The 12,452-nt window shown below is 43.5% G+C and overlaps 2 long non-coding RNA genes across 2 annotated transcripts; both read left to right on the top strand.

The window, feature by feature from the left end:
• The first annotated feature begins 1,082 nt into the window (after window positions 1-1,082).
• Window positions 1,083-4,378, top strand: LOC116969517. Its single transcript, XR_004410809.1, has 3 exons — window positions 1,083-1,129; window positions 1,220-1,315; window positions 4,340-4,378. It is a non-coding gene; the product is annotated as an uncharacterized LOC116969517 (long non-coding RNA).
• Window positions 4,379-4,394: 16 nt separating this feature from the next.
• Window positions 4,395-12,227, top strand: LOC116969518. Its single transcript, XR_004410810.1, has 3 exons — window positions 4,395-4,573; window positions 12,039-12,061; window positions 12,161-12,227. It is a non-coding gene; the product is annotated as an uncharacterized LOC116969518 (long non-coding RNA).
• The last annotated feature ends 225 nt before the right edge of the window (window positions 12,228-12,452 follow it).

Genomic DNA, 12,452 nt, shown 5'->3' with positions numbered 1-12,452 from the left:
CAGAATCAGGACAAAATGATGTAGGGTTGCAGATTGCAGCATCTGCAGACTTTCGTGTCTCAGTGAATTCAGAACAACATTAATAACAGACGCTTTTAATGTTGAATGAATGATTTAATAAGTTTATTGGCCAAGTGTTTACATACAACGAATTTGCCTTGGTGCTCCGCCCACAAGTGTCAACATGAATATGGTGGCAGTTAAGAATGATACATAAACCATGATCACAATGAATGGCGGTGCTGGCTCAAAGGGCCGAATGGCCTCCTCCTGCACCTGGGGTTTTAACGGGCCCGCTACGCTGGAAACAATGGTAAGTGCCTACCTGCAGTTCATCGCGTGTACTCCAGTTGGAGTAGCGTAGCAACAGTACGGGTCATGAGTCGTGACCCGACTGCCGTGAAACCTCCCTATATAAATAAATGTGAATTGACTTGACTTGATTGAACCTGTGGCCCCCTAAATCCCGATTTTTTTCTGTGCCCCCCTGAAATTTGCCATGGTATGGCCCCAGGTTGGGAATCACTGTCCTAGAGAATCTTTGGTTGGAAGTGGCCAGGACACCTTCACACTGAACACTTGCAGCCGAATAACATGCATTGCCCGGGACGGCAGCGAGCGCAGTGGACACACGCGGTAATGCGGTGGCAACTCGCTGTAATGCAGGGATTCAGCAACTACACGTCAGTGAAAACATATTGAACCAGGGAGATAATAAAATGGCTGCGAAACGCCCGGCCGGGAGTTGGACCGAGGAGGTAGTTTGTCCCATCTGCCTGGATTTCTTCACCGATCCGGTGGCGCTGGACTGCGGGCACAACTTCTGCCGCTCCTGTATCACACAGAGTTGGGACAGGGAGGGGAGAAACTCCTGCCCGGAATGCAGAGAGGATTCTGCAAACCGCACCCTCAGGGTGAATCGGGCCTTGGTTAGACTGTCTGAGAAAGCTCGAACACTGAGCCTGAATCTCAAAGCGAAGAAAAGCAAACTTCAGTGCGAGAAACATCAGGAAGAACTGAAGCTGTTTTGTAAAACTGACAAGAAACTGATCTGCTTGATTTGTGCAACTGCGCAGGAACACAATCTCACAACTTAACGCTGATAGAAGAAGCAATTGAATTCTACAAGGTAAAACCAAATCACTTTTGATCACATCATTGTCTAATCTTTTCTTCCTTGTCTGACATTTTTATTCTCTGATCTGAAACCCAACCCCAGGAACAGGTGAAATCTTCTTTTGAATCTCTCACAGAAACGGAATCAGAGATCCAGAAAATGGAGCAGGAACAGAAAAAGAGCATTTCTGGAGTTCAGGTGAGGCTTTGTGCTATCGATTTAATGTTCTTGTGTGGATTTGATGCAGTGATGTGTGCAATAATTTGGGAGAGAGGGATGGGAGGAGTGGGAGAGGGGTGAGGAGAGGGAGATGGAGAGGGGGAGGAGAGAGTGGTGGGGGAGGGGAGGAGAGAGGGGAGAGGGAGAGAGGTGTGGGGAAGGGGGGAGATGGGGTACCACCATGAGGTACCATCTCCAGTTTAAATTCCATTTGGAATATTTTGGAGGACCAAAAAACCAAGAATCAAGAACCTTTATAGAACTCAGTAGTTGAGAGCCAGAACTCTTGGTAGAGGTTGAGCAGCCAAGGACTTTATTCCCTGGACCACAGCAGTCTGTGGCAGGTGTATAATATCATGAAATGAAATGATATGTTGGATGGTCAATCTCGTACCCTTAGTATGGGAATCGAGAATGTGGAGCATTTTGGTTTTAGCTGAGAGGGAAAAGATTTAAAATGAATGTGAATGACAACTGTGGAAGTACTAGGGTACATGGAACGAGCTGCCAGATGAGGTAGCATACTCGGGTACCGTAACTACATTTAAAAGATATTCAAACAAATTTGTGGAGAGCACCGTTTTAGAACTGTCTTGGCCCAATGCGGACAAGTGGAACTAGTGCAGATGGGGCGTGTTGGTCGGTATCTAACACTTTTTCATCATTGAGCTGACGGTCCCATGGGAGGAGGCTGTGGATGAGGCTTATGAAAGGAAAAAGCTTTGATATTCAAACCTTGCAGCAGAGGAGAGAGGTTGGAGTGTAAGGGTGTGTCCAGTGGCAGTGGGGTGCAGGGGCTTTGTAGCCAGTTCCACCGCAAGGCTCCTGAGGGAAGTAGGAGTCAGAGGGCAAGCACAAAGGAGGGCAAGAAAAGAACTTGCCAATGCTGCCGAACGGAGCAGTCACTGGCTGTGGCTGAAGAGGATAGATGCTGTCTGGGCTGCCACGTGACCATCTAGAGACCAGCAATAAGACACACACCCAGGTCTGATCACCCTGCGGTGGGCCTGCCTCGACTGAGGATGTCTTGTGATAAAAGGCCGAAACACCCAATGACGTTGAGGTATACGTAACCCAGAAGATGTGTCTGATTGTTACCAAATTCACTTGGTGGTCATACCCATGAATGTCAATTGTAGTGAAAATCTTAGGGATTGTAACACCCAGTCCTACTAATCAATCTTGCTGTGTGACTCTATGAAGTCTGTCATTCTAAGTGGTGCTGGTGTCTGCTACTTCTGATGACCTGGTTCTGTCCACTGAGGGTTAATGGACACATGAAATGGAATAGGCTGCAGGGAATTATACTGGGGAAATGGGAATTATTTGATTGTGCGTTACTTTCACATAATATTTCATAATTATCAAGATGAGTACTTAAATTGCCAAGGTAATGAAAGCTATGGATTAAATGTTGCCTGGGTTTCAGCAACTACGTTACAGAGAAAGGTTGAACAAGTTAGGGCTTTATTCTTTGGAGCGCAGAAGATTAAGGGGGGACTTGATAGAGGTTTTTAAAATGATGAGAGGGATAGACAGAGTTGACGTGGAAAAGCTTTTCCCACTGAGAGTAGGGAAGATTCAAACAAGCGGACATGACTTGAGAATTAAGGGACTGAAGTTTAGGGGTAACATGAGGGGGAACTTCTTTACTCAGAGAGTGGTAGCTGTGTGGAATGAGCTTCCAGTGAAGGTGGTGGAGGCAGGTTCGTTTTTATCATTTAAAAATAAATTGGATAGTTATATGGATGGGAAAGGAATGGAGGGTTATGGTCTGAGCGCAGGTATATGGGACTAGGGGAGATTATGTGTTCGGCACGGACTAGAAGGGTCGAGATGGCCTGTTTCCGTGCTGTAATTGTTATATGGTTATTATATGGTTATATAAATACATGTAAATGGGATTAGTGTAGATACGTACAGAGCCCAGCATGGACATGTTGGGCCGAATGGCATATTTCTGCACTCCAGAACTCGACATTGATTAGCTGATTGTCACATTCCATGTCATGAGGAAACACGGCAGAGTGACACATTATATATATTTTTTTAATTTAATTTAATTATTTATTTCGAACAGAATAAAAGAATAAAAAGCAAATGTGAAACAGCATACAAAAAACAAAACAAGAATATTTATAAAGTGTCATAAACAATATCTATAAATAAATGAAATCATATGTGTCCGAAAAGCAGCAGGAAGAAGCCAAAGCTTATTAATTCCCACCCCTTATTCAACTGCTTGTAATTATCTTATACAAATTTAGCTGCTATATGTACACCATATGTACACCATCCACTATATGTACACCAAATTAGTTACATTTGAACACTAATCAAATATTTACAAAGCCATACAAAAAAGAGAAATAAAATAAAAAACCCGCATATACTATACAGTATCTTAGTCATATATACAACCCATCACTCTATAATCACCCTTCCCAATACAATCAGTATAACAAATATCCCACTCACCTATCCTCATTCCAATACCCCTTTAAACAAGTGTTTTTGTACATCTTTTTAAACTGATTGCTATGCACATACTTTTAAGAGTTGTTCTGTTTAAGAGTTTTTTTTAATTATGTTCCTCTCTCAAATTATACCCACCCTGTCTTTCCATAAACAGTTTTTGTATATTTCTTGGAAGTAAATTATTTCTTGCTTTGTACATGATTTGCGCAGTCTTAAATTTAACCAGATCAGTGAACTTCAGTGTATGTGACTTTAAGAATAATAAATTGGTATGTTCAAGATATCCAACGTTATTGATAATTCTTATTGCTGTTTTTTGTAATGTGCATAACGGCTGTAGGTTGGTTTTGTAGGTGTTAACCCATATCTCCACACAGTAACTCAGATATGGCAATATGAGTGTATTATACAGAGTATGTAATAATTTGTGTTCCAGAATGTGTCTTGATTTTCCCAATTTTGCTATAGACTTTGCCAGTTTTGCTTTGACGTGGTTTATATTGATTTGCATCTTTCATCTGACAGGAAGAGTCACACAACCTTCAGTCACTGATCACATCCCAGTTTGCTGAACTGCACCAGATTCTCACTGAGAAAGAGCAGCGCTTACTCGGAGATGTCCGGGAAGAAGAGGAGAAGATTGTAAAAACAATGGAGAAAAATCTTCAAGAGATTCAAGAGAATTTAAATTCCATTCAGGAGGTACTCTCAAAATTACAGGGACAGATAGACCACAAGGACGGTGTGATATTTCTGAAGGTGAGGGGTTACACTACAGTTGGCAAAGTGAAAGTGCACAGTAACAAAATGGTAGGTTAAATTTCTGAAATAAATGCTGCATTTACCAGTATTTCAGTACTAGGTCAATGTTCCATCTGTCGAACTACTTACCACATCCGACAATAATGCCCCAAATTCCAGGAAACTTCATGTATTTATCCTACTTCAACTTAAATTTATCTGCAATATTGTCTTCAGGCCACCCTGTGAGTTCCACATTCTTTTTACTGTTATTCTTGTAGAATTTATTAAAGGCCATCATACATTTCAGGTTTTATTTTTCTTCTCCACATAAGTAGTGACAATATTTCCAACCCCCACACATTTAAATCTGCCGCTGATCTTAAAATGTTCCATCACATTATCTCTGACATGTTACAATAAAAGACAAATGGTGCAGGAGTAGGCCTTTCGAGCCATTCAATATGATCATGTCTGATCATCCACAATCAGTACCCCATTCCTGCCTTCTCCACATATCCCCTGACTCTGCTATCATTAAGAGCTCTATCAAACTCTCTCTTGAAAGCATCCAGAGAATTGGCCTCCACTGCCTTCTGAGGTAGATCATTCCACAGATTCACAACTCGGGGTGAAATGTTTTTCCTCATCTCTAAATGGCCTATGCCTTATTCTTGAACTGTGGCCCCTGGTTCTGGATTCCCTGAACATCAGGAACATGTTTCCTGCCTCTAGCGTGTCAAATTCCTTAATAATCCTATATGTTTCAATAAGATCCCCTTCCATCCTAAATTCCAGACTATAAAGTTGTTCGGCACGGACTTGTAGGGCCGAGATGGCCTGTTTCCGTGCTGTAATTGTTATATGTTATTATACAAGCCCAGCTGCTCCATTCTATCAATATATGACAGTCCCGCCATCCCGGGAATTAACCTTGTGAACCTAAGCTGCACTCCCTCAATAGCAAGAATGCCCTTCCTCAAATTTGGAGACCAAAACTGCACACAATACTCCAGGTTTGGTCTCACTTCAGTCTAGTACAACTGCAGAAGGACCGCTTTGCTCCTGTACTCAATTCCTCTAGTTTTGAAGCCCAACATGCCATTAGCTTACTTCACTGCCTGCTGGGCCTGTGTGCTTACTTTCAGTGACTGATGAACAAGGACCCCCAGATCTCTTTGTACTTCCCCTTTCCCCAATGACACCATTCAGACAATCTGCCTTCCTGTTCTTGTCACCAAGGTGGATAACCTCACATTTATCCACATTAAACTGCATCTGCCATGCATCTGCCCACTCACCCAACCTGTCCCAAGTCACCCTGCATCCTCATGGCATCCTCCTCACAGTTCACACTGTCACCCAGCTTTGCGTCATCTGCAAATTTGCTCATGTTACTTTGAATCCCTTCATCTTAATCATTAATGTATATTGTAAATAGCTGCAGTCCCAGCACCGAGCTTTGCGGTACGCCACTAGTCACTGTCTGCCATTCTGAAAGGGACCCGTTAATCCCTCCTCTTTGTTTCCTATCTGCCAACCAATTTTCTATCCATGTCAGTACCCTACCCCCAATATCATGTGCTGTAATTTTGCCCACTAATCTCCTATGTGGGATCTTATCAAATGCTTTATGAAAGTCCAGGTACACTTCATCCACTGGCTTTCCCTTGTCCATTTTCCTAGTTACACCCTCATAAAATTCCAGATTAGTCAAGCATGAATTCCCCTTGGTAAATCCATGCTGAATCAGACCGATCCTGTTACTGCTATCCAAATGTGCCGCTATTTCATCTGTTATAATTGACTCCAGCATCTTCCCCACCACTGATGTCAGGCTAACTGGTCTATAATTCCCTGATTTCTCTCTCCCGTCTTTCTTAAAATGTGGGGTAACGTTCGCGACCCTCCAATCCACAGAATTTGATCCTGAATGTGTAGAACATTGGGAAATGATTACCAATGCATCCATGATTTCTAGAGCCACTTCCTTAAGTACCCTGGGATGCAGACCATCAGGTCCTGGTGATTTATCAGCCTTCAGTCCCATCAGTCTACCCAACACCATTTCCTGCCCAATGTGAATTTCCTTCAGTTCCTCTGTCACCCTAGGTCCTCTGGCCACTAGTACATCAGGGAGATTGTATGTGTCTTCCTTCAGGTAGAAGGTACAGGAGCCTGAAGACTGCAACAACCAGGTTCAGGAATAGCTACTTCCCCACAGCCATCAGGCTATTAAACCTGGCTCGGACAAAACTCTGATTATTAATAACCACTTTCTGTTATTTGCACTTTATCAGTTTATTTATTCATGTGTGTATATATGTACATTATGGTGTATGGACACACTTATCTGTTTTGTAGTAAATGCCTACTGTGTTCTGTGTGCTTAAGCAAAGCAAGAATTAGGGAAACATGATAATAAACTCACTTGAACTTGAACTTGAAGACAGATCCAAAGTACCTGTTCAACTCATCTGCCATTTCTTTGTTCCGTATAATAAATTGACCTGTTACAGTCTGCGTTCTTGGCTAGCTTACCTTTGTACCTTATCTTACCCCCCCCCCCTCCCCCCCCCTCCTGTATTACCTTTTTAGTTATCTTTTGTTGCCCGTTAAAAGTTTCCCAATCCTCACTCAGGCTTCCCGCTCATCTTTGTTACGTTATACTTCTCTTTTATTTTTATACTGTCCTGGTCTTCCCTTGTCAGCCATGGTCGCCCCTTACTCCCCTTGGAATCTTTCTTCCTCTTTGGAATGAACTGATCCTGCACCTTCTGTATTATTCCCAGAAATACCTGCCATTGTTGTTCCACTGTCATCCCTGCTGGGGTATCTTGTCAGTCAACTTTGGCCAGCTCCTCACTCATGGCTCCATGGTCCCCTTTGTTCAACTGTAATACTGACACTTCCGATATTCCCTTCTCATTCTCAAATTGTAGATTAAAACTTATCATATTATGGTCATTATCTCCTAATGGCTCCTTTACCTCGAGTTCCCTTATCAAATCCGGTTCATTACACAATACTAAATCCAGAATTGCCTTCTCCCTAGCAGGCTCCAGTACAAGATGCTTTAGGAATCCATGACGGAGGTACTCCACAAACTCCCTTTCTTGGGGTCCAGCACCAACCTGATTTTCCCAATCTACCTGCATGTTGGGCAAGAGTGACCATAATATGGTTGAGTTCTTCATTAGGATGGAGAGTGACATTGTTAATTCAGAAACAAGGGTCCTGAACTTAAAGAAAGGTGACTTTGAGGATATGAGACGTGAATTGGCCAAGATAGACTGGCCAATGATTCTTAAAGGGTTGACGGTGGATATGCAATGGAAGGCATTTAAAAACTGCATGGATGAACTACAACAATTGTTCATCCCAGTTTGGCAAAAGAATAAATCAGGGAAGTGCATCTGTGGATAACAAGGGAAATCAGGGATAGTATCAAAACAAAAGAGGAAGCCTACAAATTAGACAGAACAAGCAGCCTACCAGAGGACCGGGAGAAATTCAGAGTCAAGATATGTCAAGAGGAAAAGATTAGTTAAAACAAATGTAGGTCCCTTGCACTCAGAAACAGGTAAATTGATCATGGGGAACAAGGACATGGCAGACCAATTGAATAATTACTTTGGTTCTGTCTTCACTAAGGAAGACATAAATAATCTGCCGGAAATAGCAAGGGACCGGTGGTTAAATGAGATGGAGGAACTGAGTGAAATCCAGGTTAGCCGGGAAGTGGTGTTAGGTAAATTGAATGGATTAAAGGCCGATAAATCCCCAGGGCCGGATAAGTTGCATCCCAGAGTACTTAAGGAAGTAGCCGCAGAAATAGTGGATGCATTAGTGATAATTTTTCAAAACTCTTTAGATTCTGGAGTAGTTCCTGAGGATTGGAGGGTAGCTAATGTAACCCCACTTTTTAAAAAGGGAGGGAGAGAGAAAACGTGGAATTACAGACCAGTTAGTCTAACGTCGGTGGTGGGGAAAATTCTGGAGTCAGTTATTAAAGATGGGATAGCAGCACATTTGGAAAGTGGTGAGTTCATTGGACAAAGTCAGCATGGATTTATGAAAGGTAAATCATGTCTGACGAATCTTATAGAATTTTTTCGAGGATGTAACTAGTAGAGTGGATAAGGGAGAACCAGTGGATGTGTTATATCTGGACTTTCAGAAGGCTTTCGACAAGGTCCCACATAAGAGATTAGTATACAAACTTAAAGCACATGGTATTGGGGGTTCAGTATTGATGTGGATAGAGAACTGGCTGGCAGACAGGAAGCAAAGAGTAGGAGTAAACGGGTCCTTTTCAGAATGGCAGGCAGTGACTAGTGGTGTACCGCAAGGCTCAGTGCTGGGACCCCAGCTATTTACAATATATATTAATGATCTGGATGAGGGAATTGAATGCAACATCTCCAAGTTTGCGGATGACACGAAGCTGGGGGGCAGTGTTAGCTGTGAGGAGGATGCTAGGAGGCTGCAAGGTGACTTGGATAGGTTGGGTGAGTGGGCAAAGGCATGGCAGATGCAGTATAATGTGGATAAATGTGAGGTTATCCACTTTGGTGGCAAAAACAGGAAAGTAGACTATTATCTGAATGGTGGCCGATTAGGAAAAGGGGAGATGCAACGAGACCTGGGTGTCATGGTACACCAGTCATTGAAAGTAGGAATGCAGGTGCAGCAGGCAGTGAAGAAAGCAAATGGTATGTTAGCATTCATAGCAAAAGGATTTGAATATCAGAGCAGGGAGGTTCTATTGCAGTTGTACAGGGTCTTGGTGAGACCACACCTGGAGTATTGCGTACAGTTTTGGTCTCCTAATCTGAGGAAAGACATTCCTTAAATTAAACAGTAACAAAACAGAATTTCTCCCCATTGGCTCCAAATCAACACTTACCAAAATTAACAACAAATCCATTCTCACTATTGACGGCACCACTGTCTCCCCATCTCCTCAGGCCCGCAACCTTGGTGTGATCTTTGACTCAACCCTCTCCCTTGAGCCTCACATCCGCCATGTTGTCAAAACCTCCTTCTTTCACCTCCTCAACATCGCCAAAATCAGACCCTCTCTCACACCCCCCGCTGCTGAAAGACTCATCCATGCCTTCATCTCCTCCCGACTGGACTACTGTAACTCTCTTCTCTTTGGCATTAATTCCAGCAACATCAACCGACTCCAACTGGTCCAGAATGCAGCCGCCCGACTCATTACCCACACCAAATCCTGGCACCACATCACCCCAGTCCTCAAAGAACTTCACTGGCTTCCCATTTCCCACCAGATCATCTACAAAATCCTGGTCCTCACCTACAAAGCCCTCAACCACTTGCCCCCCCCCCCCTTATCTCACTGACATCCTCTCCCCTACCAACCCTCACGGTCCCTCAGATCCATTTCAGCCGGTCTCCTCTCCATTCTGAAATCCAACCTTTTGGAGACAGAGCCTTCTCCAGGGCAGCTCCCAGGCTCTGGAACTCCCTCCCACAATTGATCCGAACTTCTGAGTCCCTCACCCTCTTCCAGTCCCGCCTCAAGACCCATCTCTTCACCTCTGCATACCCTTAGTCCCATGTCCTCCTCCCCTTTGCATCTCTGTCTTACTGCTCTATTTTGTTTTGTTCTTGACTCACCATGTAAAGCGACTTTGAGTCCTTGAAAAGCGCTATACAAATAAAATGTATTATTATTATTATTATTATTATTATTATTGCCATAGAGGGAGTACAGAGAAGGTTCACCAGACTGATTCCTGGGATGGCAGGACTTTCATATGAGGAAAGACTGGATAGACTCGGCTTGTACACATTGGAATTCAGAAGACTGAGGGGGGATCTTATAGAAACGTACAAAATTCTTAAGGGGTTGGACAGGCTAGATGCAGGAAGATTATTCCCGATGTTGGTGAAGTCCAGAACTAGGGGTCACAGATTAAGGATAAGAGGGAAGACTTTTAGGACCGAGATGAGGAAATCATTTTTTACACAGAGAGTGGTGAATCTGTGGAATTCTCTGCCACAGAAGGGAGTTGAGGCCAGTTCATTGGCTATATTTAAGAGTGATTAGATGTGGCCCTTGTGGCTAAAGGGATCAGGGGGTATGGAGAGAAGGCAGGGATGGGATACTGAGTTGGATGATCAGCCATGATCATATCAAATGGCGGTGCAGGCTCGAAGGGCCGAATGGCCTACTCCTGCACCCATTAGGGTCTTTTAACCTTTACAATTCTTCAGTTCTATCCATACTGACTATACATCTCCTGATTCTATATCACTCCGTGCTGGGGACTGAATTTCATTCCTCGCCAACAGAGCTACCCCACCCCCTCTGCCCACCTGTCTGTCTTTTCGAAAGGACGTATACCCTTAAATATTCAATTCCCAGCCCTGGTCCTCTTGCAGCCATGTCTCTGTAATTCCCACAACAAATTTCTAACTGAGCCTCAAGCTCATCCACTTTATTTCTTATACTTCGTGCATTCATAATAATAATAATAATATATTTTATTGTCATTGCACATAAGCACAACTAGATTTGGTATGCAGCTTCCATCCGATGTCATAACTTGAATAACTAATACAATTTAGATATCCCGAGAACATGGTTTGTAAAAGAATAGAAAATAGTCAAAACAGTTCAAACAGACTAAAGTGCAGATGTGTCTGTGCGACGTGACCATCCGAGGGAGACAGTCCAGGGGGGATGTGGGGCACTCAGCAGGGCTGGTTCAGAGTCGCTATAGCTCTGGGAATGAAGCTGTTCCTGAGTCTGGAGGTTCGGGCGTAGAAGGCCTTGTAACGTTTGCCGGAGAGAAGTAGTTCGAACAGTCCGTTACAGCGGTGTGAGGAGTCTTTATGGATGCTGACGGCCTTCCTGAGGCACCGTGTGTGGTAGATGCCCTCCAAGGCTGGTAGCAGTGTCCCAATAAGCTTCTGCACTCTGTGGAAGACGCTCCTCTCCGCCTCCGTGCAGCTGAGATACCACACAGCGATGCCATACGTTAATATGCTCTGTGGTGCAGCGGTAGAAGGTTGTCAGCAGCGTCCTTGTCATAGATAAAACTTTTAATCCATTACTCCCCGCACCATTCACATTGATGCCCATTTCACTTGGCTTTACTCCCCTATCCCTTCCTGGGCGTTCTGCCCCGTTAATTCTGGTGTCTTCTCTTTTCTTTTACTCTCTTTCCCTTGTATCTCCATTTTGTCCTCCCTTCTCCAGATAAAATCCCACGACCTGCCCGGTCTTACTCGTAAGTTGCATACTCGCAGTTATTTTCATCGACATTCCTAATACTCTCTCCCCCGTGTTCGATGTCTCTACGACAATATCCACTTACTGTCTGTGTGACAGCGACAAAGCGTTGGGAATTCTCAGAGGGTATTTTGTAGCAATCTAGCGAAATACCCGCCGTCGGGATCATGACGATCCATCTCAGTCTATTGAGATTTGTGTTTTTATTTATTTCAGGAGGAAGCTGGTCGCAAGAGCAGGTAGGACATGCGTTTGACTGAAACAATGTACGTTTTTACAGTACCGCTCAAAAAAAACAGCTAATGCTCAGTTTCTAACCAGCTGTTAAATATTTGCAGGGTTATTGATGAAACCAAACCAATGTTGGTGGTAGACAGCGCGTTGCCCATTGAAAAGTATGATCGCACCCTTTTCTACAACATTGAGCGAAACATCTGATATCATCAAACGAGGTAAAACTGATACCTTTTCCATTGATCTTTTTTAAGACATCTTTATGCAATACTTATATGTGAAGATTAATGGTATTAATGGACTCTGGGGGGAAGTATCACAAAGACAAAGCAAAGATTGTTTGCATTTGAACAGATCCTTGTTCCTGGGAGAATGGGTTTGCTGTGCTGGGTGAAA

Source organism: Amblyraja radiata, unplaced genomic scaffold (genome assembly GCF_010909765.2).
Source record: "Amblyraja radiata isolate CabotCenter1 unplaced genomic scaffold, sAmbRad1.1.pri S68, whole genome shotgun sequence".
NCBI classification, from domain to species: Eukaryota; Metazoa; Chordata; class Chondrichthyes; order Rajiformes; family Rajidae; genus Amblyraja; species Amblyraja radiata.
The sequence above is the reverse complement of the archived record's forward strand: the minus strand, read 5'-3'. Positions and strand labels throughout refer to the sequence as shown.